Here is an 11,355-nt window from a genome sequence, read left to right as displayed (position 1 = left end):
CCAAACAGTTCTACTAATTGTTTTTAATCATTTTAAACACTGGAGTAAGTAATGCGGATGTCTTCAAAATTGCCGTAAAATTTTAATTACTTATCCTACCATAGTCAAAGTATGGATTTTTTTAAGGGAAATTTGATGAGGAATCTAAATATGGACTTACTTTTTCTGTATGGGTTAGGGGCAAAATGTTTCAGATGTTGAATTGTAAAAATTCTAACATACGTTGGGACACCCTGTATTCTGAGATTACCAAACAGCTGTGATTTTTGTTTCTTCCAAAGTCAGTGGGCTCCCCCTATCCTCTAAGCAAATAAATGTTGTTTACTTCCAATTTATTACTGCAAATTGTGATAAGCAATGCATTAAGTAACCCATTTTTATCCGCATCTTTTTCATTCCACCCTGTATAACTTAAAGGTCACCCTGTATAATTAGTTGAAATGTGTATATTTGAATTGCTTATGCCTTCAGCTTTCCAAAAATGTATACTTTTACTAGTTTAGGGTTGATAATTATGGATATAATCTAATTAGAAACTCGATTGGTGTAAAAAATCATAATATTTGTAATTCACTCAGTACTCAATATATTCATGCATGTACCAACACATAAGAAAAAAAAATGAATTAAAAAATAAAGTGTGTCATGGGAGGTGGGGGTGTGTGTGTGGAAGGGGTGGGAGGGTGTGTGTGCATACATAGGGTGATTGTGGCTGAATGCGCATGGAAGGGCAACTGTGAACATATTCTATTGACTACTTGCATATTATATAGTTTGCATTAAGGTCAATATGTTGTGTTTTGGTCAGTGACAGAGTTGATGAAGGTTTACAAAACAGCTAGTACTAATTGTATTTTTTGCATGAAGGTTAATAAGGGAAATACTTTTTGTGTGACTTACTTCTCTTGTAATTCTGCCACAAATTCCACATCTGTGTCATAGTAGTTTAACTCACTAGGCTGTAACACAAACAAGATATATCATGAATTAGGGAGGAGCGTGTCTCCTGAACATTGGGGGCAATATGCTGATTACTGATCGGAAATAACTGTCTGTGAAGTTAGTCCCCATGGTGACTTGCCATTTGGTCTAATGCCATTTTTGTCCAATACCCACATAGTCTGAATCCAATTAGTCTAAATTTGTGTGATCTATAACCAGTATGTCCGATAACCATTTTGTCCGATAACCATTTTGTCCAATAACCATTTAGTCCAACAACCATTTATTCTAATAACCATTTTGTCCAATAACCATTTAGTCCAACAACCATTTATTCTAATAACCATTTTGTCCAATAACCATTTATTCTAATAACCATGAGGTCCAACAACCATTTCATCTAATGACCATATAGTCTAATAACCATTTAGTCTAATAACCAACCTTTTTTAACAATTAACCCATGCTAGCCCACCCCTACACTATTGACCCATTCTGACACTTACTTGACCCATTCTGTCACCATTTGATTCACACTGACACCACTTGAACAATCCTTTATTTTCATTTATTTTATTTATTTCTTCTTTTAACCTGGGACAAACAATCAATGACCAGCACTGTTCTCCCTGGCTACCCAGAATACAATACAGATAAACAACATACTTAATAATTAACATAAAATCATTATTACAGTATATACCTCATATTCCTGTCATCTGATTGGTTAATAGTGCCCCCTTTTTAAGAATTATGTTAAAACTGAATTACCCGGGAATAGTCATTTTCACATCTCTTCTTCTCGATTGAATAATATCGCTGTTTACAAAACGTCATAACAGTACAATTGTAGAAGAGACTGATTTTGTTCAGGTGAACACATCAACACAGATCGAGTCAAAATTACACCGAGCTTGTTAAAACAAAACAAGCAAGCTGATAAATTGTGGCCAAAAAGGACTGAATCAATAGAAAAGCACGCTTCCAATGTGTTGATGATCAGGGTGAATATATGAGGGTCATTCAAAAAGTTCTACCTCCATCATCACATATCTGTTATCTTACATGTAAGTACCAGGCAATTGAAGTTACACATGATGATACTCTTAAATCTAGGCTACAAAATAACAGTTATTTGATGACAATGTGATTTTCTGTTGTTGAGATATGTTGGTTAAAGCGAATATGAATTTGGTACGTCAGAAATGGTTAAGAACTGAAACCAAAAGTTTAGTAAACATCATATTATAGCTTTGGATAATGTCCATAAAAATGTTTTCAAGATGATGTTGCCTCACTACTTTCTCAGGATAAATATTTTGGTCCTATTTGAGCTCCCTGACATGCCTTGGGACTTTAAAATAAAATGAAACATGTTTTATATGAGGAGAAAAATTGAAGGGTTCAATAGACACACAAATATTGGTTAAATTTGCCAGATTTCAACTTAATCATGTTTAAGGGTAATTCTGCAACACGTAAAAATTTGCTCTCAGAGAATTGCTCTAATTCCATTAACCCTAACAAGGAACATGCTTTTTTGCTATCGGAAGGCAGAGAAGGAACAAAAATGGAGAGAAGATGAACAAAGATTTCACTTAGCACCCCTGGGAATTGACCCTGGGACCCCTTGGGTGCCACGCACACAATCACCGACCTCATGCCACACGGGAGTCGCTTGCACGCCCGAGCGATTTGGTGGGCATATATGACTTATGGTGATTGCGCAATGGCATCACATGGAATGCATGCATGCGCAATGGTTTTCCTTGTAAGATTTATAGCTGTTAGGGTTAATACTTGAAATATTTTGCTGTAATTTCATGCTAGTGTAGGTAAAAGTAATATTTTTTATAATTCTCTGGCCTTTAGTCCCCAATCTTTCCAGAATGTCCTTTCGGTTGCATCTGAAATCCATCTTGACACAAATAATCTGCACTCGAATCACAATTTTCCAAAGACTGACATTACTACATGACACAATGACTTAAGTTTATCATTTGGGTATTTGGTGTATAGAGCTCAATAATGTCAGCAATTTGTAATTGAAGATTTGAACTTTGAACTTAATTAATATTCCAGACAAGAAATTTCTTTTAAAAAGACACCACAGCGCAGATTTTTGAACACATCCGTGTTTTCTGCTATTACAAAATGTGGAATTGGTAGAGAGCACAGCTTGATATCCTTTCTCCCACTAAGTAACATCCCTGTAGTTCTTACGGATCCCAAGATAGACAGAAAAGTTTCTAATGTAAGTCTAATCCTGAACATGGTTTAGAAAAGACAAAAAGGAGTGGTCACAGTGAAACAGGAATATTTATAATTTTCAATAAAAAAAAAAAAATACAAATATTTATTTCTAACTTAACTTGGTGGAAAAATAAAACTTCCTAATTTTGATTGAAAGTATCAGTATATCATGGTCCAAACTGGTTAGTGTTATATAATACTATACCAGTATATAAAACTGGTGCTTGTGTATGTTTGCATGGGTAAAGAGCACTGTCATTATACCCATGCCATTTGAAGTGTAATAATGGTTGGTGATTTAATTAGTCCAATTGAGGTGAAGGTTCTCATCACACATTCTTGCAGACTAAAAAGACAAAATTATTTTAGATGAAATGGAAATTGGACAAAATGGTTATTAGACCAACTGGTTATTAGATCATATGATTATTGGACCCAATGATTATAAGGTTATTAAACTAAATGATTATTAGAAAGTATAAGACCAAGTGGACATTAGACTAAATGGTGATTAGATTCAACTGAATAAACAATGGACCAGATGATAATTAGACTAAGTGCTTAATAGCTTTTCCGGTAATAAAACAAAATGATCTTAGATCATGTGATGATTAGATGAAATGGAATTAGACCATATGGCAATAAACAATCCCCATAGGGTTTGTGTGGAAAATTTAGTTAATTTTGATGTTGCATTCAAAGAATCCTAGGGTGTGTTATCCAAGTTTACACAAGTTTAAAACTTAGGATCACACACCCCATGATACAACATTTTATATGAAAAAAGCCATATCAGGCCTATACATTGTGGAACAGAAAGTAAAGCAAAGCCTAGCCTTTGGCTGGATTCGCTACCCACCTTGCCATTCAGCCTTCATAGTTTGCACAGTACACAGGAGGTTCCCAGTTTAAATATGGGCCAAGGTTTACGTTCCTTGTGGGTTTCTCTATTCTTATTCTATATATTTATTTCATACAGAATCACATAGTTTTCATCTACAATATGAGTGCTGCAAGGTTTTTTCCACTATTCTGTTTATATTACACAACATTTTATAATTATTATTTACATTGTACTCAAGGTGTGATGACCATATTCATTTTAGCCTATCTAAGCTTAGCCCTAATAGATTGAGGTAGTTCTTACAGAATACAGGCTACCAAGATTGTATACTCTTGTCATTGTTACATTGTACTTAAAAGGGCATTTCGTGATCCAAGCATCATCCCCACCACTTTTCTCAAAAAAAGTGGAGATTTTTATATCACTGGAAACCTCTGGCTACATAATGTTTATGTACAAAAAGTTTCTTGCAGAGTAATTTGTTTAGCAAAGATATCGTGAAATTCTGGTGCACCAGAACGAAATTACAACACATTGTCTATGGAGCAGTGTAATACACATAATCATGCATAACTCGCAAATGCAAAATCGGAATCAACTGAAATTTTGGGAATAAGCTTTTTTGTGGATATCTACTGAAAAATGTCATAAAAAGAGGGTGCTAGGATTACGAAATATTCCTTTAAGGTCTGATGATCATATTCATATTTGCCTACCTGTACACTAGAGAGCCCTGGATTAGGGTAGTTCTTACTAAATAGAGGCTGCCAAGATTTGGCATCTTGAACATTGAAGTTAATTCTTGTTGGATCATCATGGAGCTGGGTATTAGTCCAGATCTGGGGAAATGAAGAATTGGAGAAATTTTCATTGCAAATGGAGCACTTTAAAAAATTTTAACCATCAAGCATAGGTCAGCTGTCAATGAGAAAAGCAGTGGACTGTACCATTTGTGATCAGGCCATCAGACAAGATGGCAAAAGCCAAGAATTGTGAGTAAACTTTATATTGGATTTGGCTAACATAATTCATTCCTGCTGTCACACTACTGTTTCAAGCTTCTGTCAACCATGACAGGGTTCCATCTAAGTGGAAGAAAGTGCAGATTGTACCAACCCATCTCCCTCGCATCATTATGTAAGCTCTGGGAGCACATCATTTACTGTGCTGTAATCTGCCATCTTGATGACTGTAATGTCTTGTCAGACACACATCATAGGTTTCGTAAACACAGATCATGTGATACTCAACTCATCCCGACTCTTGATGATCTGGCAAAAGGCTTAGATGACAAAGCTCAGATCTATGTGGTCCTCCTTGACTATGAAAAAGCCTTTGATAATGTGGCCCATCGTCAACTCTTGAAGAAAGCTGAGCACTATGGTATCCTTGGTAGCTTCCTTGAATTTGATCCAAGATTTCCTCTCCAATCTCTTAGTCCTACAGGATAGTGTATTAGGCCCTCTGCTCTTCGTCATCATCTTCATCAATGACCTCCCTGACTGTGTATCTGCCTCCACAGTAAGATTGTTTGCTGATGACAGTGTAATTTACAGAAGAATATCTTCTCTTGATGACTCAACTGGTCTCCGCTAAGTAACTCAGAGTCCATCTGGACTCCCAACTTAACTTCAACACCCATGTCGACAAGATCACCAGGAAAGCAAAATCTCCAGGGCCTTCTTCTCGCAACATCTACCACTGCAGTCAGAAAGCCAAAAAAACAGTCTACACTACAATCATAAGAACCATATATGCCTTGACAGCTTGGGACACCTACAATCAGCGGAACACCAAGAAGCCAGAACAGATCCAGTGGAGTTCAGATAAATTGAGTGGAAAAAACAAACATTTAGCACAAAGGCCTAAGCAATTTAATCGTAAGTAATGAAAGGGGGGAAAAGTGAGACAAATGGGAAGAAACTGAAGAATGTGAACAAGAAGGAAAGAGAAGACCAGGCAATGAATGGGAAGATGAAGGTAGAAGAGGACAAGAAAGACAGAACATCATCAATAGGCTAAAAGGAGAAAAGGAAAGGAGGGAAAGGAAGCGAAGAAAAGAAAAAAAAAAAATTAATTTAGTTTATCAACATCATGTAGTGAATGTCAGATACAACTTACATTTTCCTGGTTGATAACACATCCAACTATCTTGAGTGGACAGTAGCTATCAAACTGTGAGTAATGTTCTCCTGTAGATGGGTTCCATATCCAATAACCTTCATTCTCACCAGTCAGTACATACGATGTAGGACCTAAGAATTAAGGTAGGTATGTATGTATTATTCATATACTTTGAAACATGGAAAGTTCAAATACATGTAGATCAAGTTTTGTGAAATCTTATGCCAACTTTATTACCAAACTCATTAAAGTCATATAGAGGTCAACACCTGTGAATAGTATTGTACCGTAGTTTCCCCTTTCAGAATCCACATAAAGTGACATAGCAGACATCGCAAGACCAAGTGGGTCTATTAAATTTGCAGCAGCAGTTGCCCTGTTCAAATTGAGACAAATAATATTCTATGAAAATGTGTGTTTTGGTGCAAATTTGTTATCAAATCATACACTTCTAGTGCCCGTTTCTATTCATCGTTATGTATTCTTCTCCCGTGCATTATTTTCGCGAACTACCCTTCACAGCCCAAATTATATAAACCTGCACGCTAAACAATGCATTATCTAAAACCTGCACGCTAAACAATAGATTCTAGATAATACGTGCACGCTCAAATACTAGAAATACTACTTTCACATAACTATATAGTAGAGTTAGGTGGCGCTTTCGACACAGAGGTAACATTACTATATAATTGTCTGTTCGGTATATATACCATCAAAAAAGTACGAATATACATTCTGTGGTGTTAAAATGGTATAGTTACAAACGGTGTTCTATAATAGGGTACAATTACCGAATAGGGTGCAACTCGTTAGACTTGAGTCCAGTCCTCGATTTCACGGAGTTTAGGGTTAGGGTTTAGGGTTGGGGTAGGGCAGTCTTGTAATAAGACTAGTAGAGTTGCACCCTATTCGCAATCGCTCGTGTAAAGGGCAGATCATTGTCATAAATTATGATTAATGACCTGAAATAAATCAAACATCAAATGAGAATAATCGAGCTTCTATTAATTAAAAAGGGCCAAAAACAGGTGGATCATAATTATACAAGATGACACCATTGCAAAATATTCAGCATTTTACAAATGAAATACATGTAGGCCTATATCTAAAATAACATAGCCGGGCCGGAAACACACACTAGCGCATAATATCATGATCATGCTTTATAATACCATAGGCCTTCAAACACATGTGTTTGAAGGCCTATGATAATACTGAACAAATTGTTAAATCCCAATGTCGTGTGTTTTAATATAAGTAGATTTTAAAGTTCAAATTATAGAGCTATAAAGTCCAGTTGATATTCACCGTAGTACTAGTCGGACATCTAAATCGATCGTTTCCAACTGGTTCAGTGCTCTCTGTGTTGAAACCACGATATTAAATGATCACAACATAAAGTCAATTGGTTACAAACCATGCGTGAATAAGTTACTAAAGTATGACGTATGGCATAATCGATACCATTGATAGCTAACTTATACGGGTTTGAGTTTCTTTACCAGTTAAATGCTACGTAGCTGGTCAATGTCCTGACGGTGTTTTTAAAATGTAAGATATTTTTCATAATATTAAAACTAATATAATGAATGAAGCAATAAATATTGCCTATTGTTTTAATAGGCCTACACTCAAAGTGTATGACGGATAATGTACTGCAGTGCAAATACATTCGTCAAGATAATTGCACTTGCCGTGGAGTTATTGCATTTAGCTCTTGAGCCTATCGGCTCTCGAGCTAAATGCAATAACTCCATGCGCGCTTGATTATCTTGACGTAATGCATTGCACTCAGTTCATTATCCTTATCATAAATAAGGGATTCAGGACTATTTGAGTTGAAATTATCTTCTAGTATCATTTTGGGGGGAATTTTCGTTTTGGTGCAAATTTGTTATCAAATCATAAATAAGGGATTCCAGGACTATTTGAGTTGAAATTATCTTCTAGTATCATTTTGGGGGGAAATTTAGAGGCTTCATATAGATACAAATTTTCTCAATAATATAATAATGTGGATTCAGAATGGGCAATAACAGGGCGATCACAAAACATCAATCCCATTTGATGGGTTATATCTCAAAAATTTTAGCCTTCACCATACACTTATTTCCCATCTTTTATGATTACCTATTTTGGTCTATAAAGAATGTACACAGTAATGTGTATACGAGAATAACAGGGTATCCCAAAAGTCTTGTTACCATTTTAAGCGTTCATAACTCTAGTGTACAGCAACCGCCCACAAACATAAAGGTATATTGCACAGAGAAAACGCCATCAATTATTTTGACACAAAATTTGACAAATAAACCCACAGATATATTAAACACTCTATGATGAAACAGTTAGGCATATTACACACAAAACCATATAATAAGTTTACAGCACATCTTTGGATCCCAAGTATCCACTACCTCCTCTCAACAGCGCCAATTTCCCTCCATTCATGTTCAATTGCAATATTAAACAGTTCTTATGATATAATAATAAACTATCAAGATGATACACATCACCAAGAAATGTATACTTGGGCGACCAAATAAAACCCCATTTTACGAGCGGATTGACTTTTCAAGTAGGGAGGGTCGGTCGGTCAGGATTTTTTTACATTTTTGGAAGCTAAAATGACCCTAAACTGAAATAAAAGGTATAAATTTAGATGAAGGCAATTAATGATATGATCCATGTGATGACATGCCAAAATGATACTTCCTCAAACTAAACTACTGAAATGTTAAAGTACGGCCACCATATAACAAATTTGTGGGAATATTTCAAATTTCAAAATCTGTGAATGTTCTTACCTTCAGGTATAGCTGTACCATTAACAATCCAAGCTTTCTTACCAAGATGCAGGAAATAGTTGCATAGAAGGACAGCGTGTTCTTCTTCATCTCCTTGTAACATTTGTAAGAATTGCTACAAAATAACAGTAATAATATGAAATTGACTACAAAGCATATTTATCTATAACATCAATTAAAACTATGTACAATCAATATTCTCTACAGTTGGTTTCAAAATGTTAGCTCACTGTTTGACACATTAACATGTTTTGCTTGTTTGAAATGTGATTGTTAAAACCTTTTTAATCGACTATAGATTAGAGTTACCTGATGTCAGTCTTGTAATCAACTATATATTATAATTGCCTGATGTCAGTCTTGTAATTAACTATAGATTATAGTTGCCTGATGTCAGTCTTGTAATTAACTATAGATTAGAGTTGCCTGATGTCAGTCTTGTAATTAACTATAGATTAGAGTTGCCTGATGTCAGTCTTGTAATTAACTATAGATTAGAGTTGCCTGATGTCAGTCTTGTAATTAACTATCTATATTATAATACGCTATTCTCTGTCTGTGCTCTGTTTGTCTGTCTGTGACTGCTAATGTGAGGCCGCCGTAGGTCATACGGGGCTCAAACTCGGTGGGTGGGTGCAGCTTGGTATGAGGAAGACCGAGTTTATATTTTTTAAGGTCAAAGGTCAAGGACGGGGTCAAGTTCAATTGAAGTCTAATTTCAAATTGCCCCTATGGAGCTCAAACTTGGTGGGTGGGTGGACCTTGGACTAACAAACAAAAGTTTCCATGGTGACCTTTTCATCATACCTACGGTTAAGAGGTCATAGGTCAAAAAGGTAAAAATTTCAAATTGCCCCTATGGAGCTCAAACATCGTGGGTGGGTGGACCTTGGACTAACAAACAAAAGTTTCCACAGTGACCTTTTCATCATACCTACGGTTAAGAGGTCATAGGTCAAGAAAGGTAACAATTTCAAATTGCTCCTATGGAGCTCAAACTTGGTGGGTGGGTGGACCTGGGACTAACAAGCAAAAGTTTCCACGGTGACCTTTTAAGTCATACCTACGGTTAAGAGGTCATAGGTCAAGAAAGGTAACAATTTCAAAGCGCTCCCATTGAGCTCAAACTTGGTGGGTGGGTGGACCTTGGACTAACAAACAAAAGTTTCCACGGTGATTTTTTAAAGTCAGACCTACGTTTAAGAGGTCATAGGTCAAGAAATGTCAAAATTTTCAATTGCCCCTATGGATCTCAAACTTGGTAGGTGGGTAGACCTTGGACTAACAAACAAAAGTTTCCACGGTGACCTTTTCGTCAGACCTACGGTTAAGAGGTCATAGGTCAAGAAAGGTCAAAATTTCAAATTGCCCCTCTGGAACTCAAACTTGGTGGGTGGGTGGACCTTGGACTAACAAACAAAAGTTTCCACGGTGATCTTTTCTTCAGACCTACGGTTAAGAGGTCAAAGGTCAAAAAGGTAAAAATTTCAAATTGCCTTTGGAGCTCATACTTGGTGGGTAGGTGGAAATTGGACTAACAAACAAAAGTTCCATTGTGACCTTTTTTTTCACCTACGGTGGAGAGGTCATAGGTCAAAACACAAAGATTTCAAATTGCTTATGGAGCTCAAACTTGGTCGGTGGGTGTAACTTTGGCCAAGGAAGCCCAGGTTTGAGATCTGCAAAAGCCAATAACTATGACAGCCGAGAACCGCGAAATACGGGTAACCGCCTAGTCTATATAATAATACGCTATTCTCTGTCTGTTTGTCTGTCTGTCTGTGACTGCTAATGTGAGGCCACCGTGGAGGTCATCACGGGGCTCGAACTTGGTGGGTGGGTGCAGCTTGATATGAGGAAGAACGAGTTTATATTTTTTAAGGTCAAAGGTCAAGGACGGGTCAAGTTCAATTGAAGTCTAATTTCAAATTGCCCCTATGGAGCTCAAACTTGGTGGGTGGGTGGGTGGACCTTGGACTAACAAACAAAAGTTTCCATGGTGACCTTTTTGTCAGACCTACGGTTAAGAGGTCATAGGTCAAGAAACGTAACAAATTCAAATTGCCCCTATGGAGCTCAAACTTGGTGGGTGGGTGGACCTTTGACTAACAAACAAAAGTTTCCACAGTGACCTTTTTATCATACCTACGGTTAAGAGGTCATAGGTCAAGAAAGGTAAAAATTTCAAATTGCCCCTATGGAGCTCAAACATCGTGGGTGGGTGGACCTTGGACTAACAAACAAAAGTTTCCACAGTGACCTTTTCATCATACCTATGGTTAAGAGGTCATAGGTCAAGAAAGGTAACAATTTCAAATTGCTCCTATGGAGCTCAAACTTGGTGGGTGGGTGGACCTGGGACTAACAAGCAATTTTTTTTTT

General features: G+C 36.6%; 1 protein-coding gene across 1 annotated transcript in view; it reads right to left on the bottom strand.

Moving 5' to 3' along the window:
- Nucleotides 1-8,973: 8,973 nt before the first annotated feature.
- Nucleotides 8,974-11,355, bottom strand: part of LOC140165732 (coiled-coil and C2 domain-containing protein 2A-like) — a 98,011-nt gene continuing 95,629 nt past the window's right edge. The window contains exon 31 of the mRNA XM_072189043.1: nucleotides 8,974-9,088. The gene's annotated coding sequence lies outside the window, so the exon portion shown is untranslated. The remainder of the gene's footprint in view (nucleotides 9,089-11,355) is intronic.

This window comes from Amphiura filiformis, chromosome 12 (genome assembly GCF_039555335.1).
Source record: "Amphiura filiformis chromosome 12, Afil_fr2py, whole genome shotgun sequence".
NCBI classification, from domain to species: Eukaryota; Metazoa; Echinodermata; class Ophiuroidea; order Amphilepidida; family Amphiuridae; genus Amphiura; species Amphiura filiformis.
Note: the sequence above shows the minus strand (reverse complement) of the source record. Positions and strands in the feature narration are given on the sequence as shown.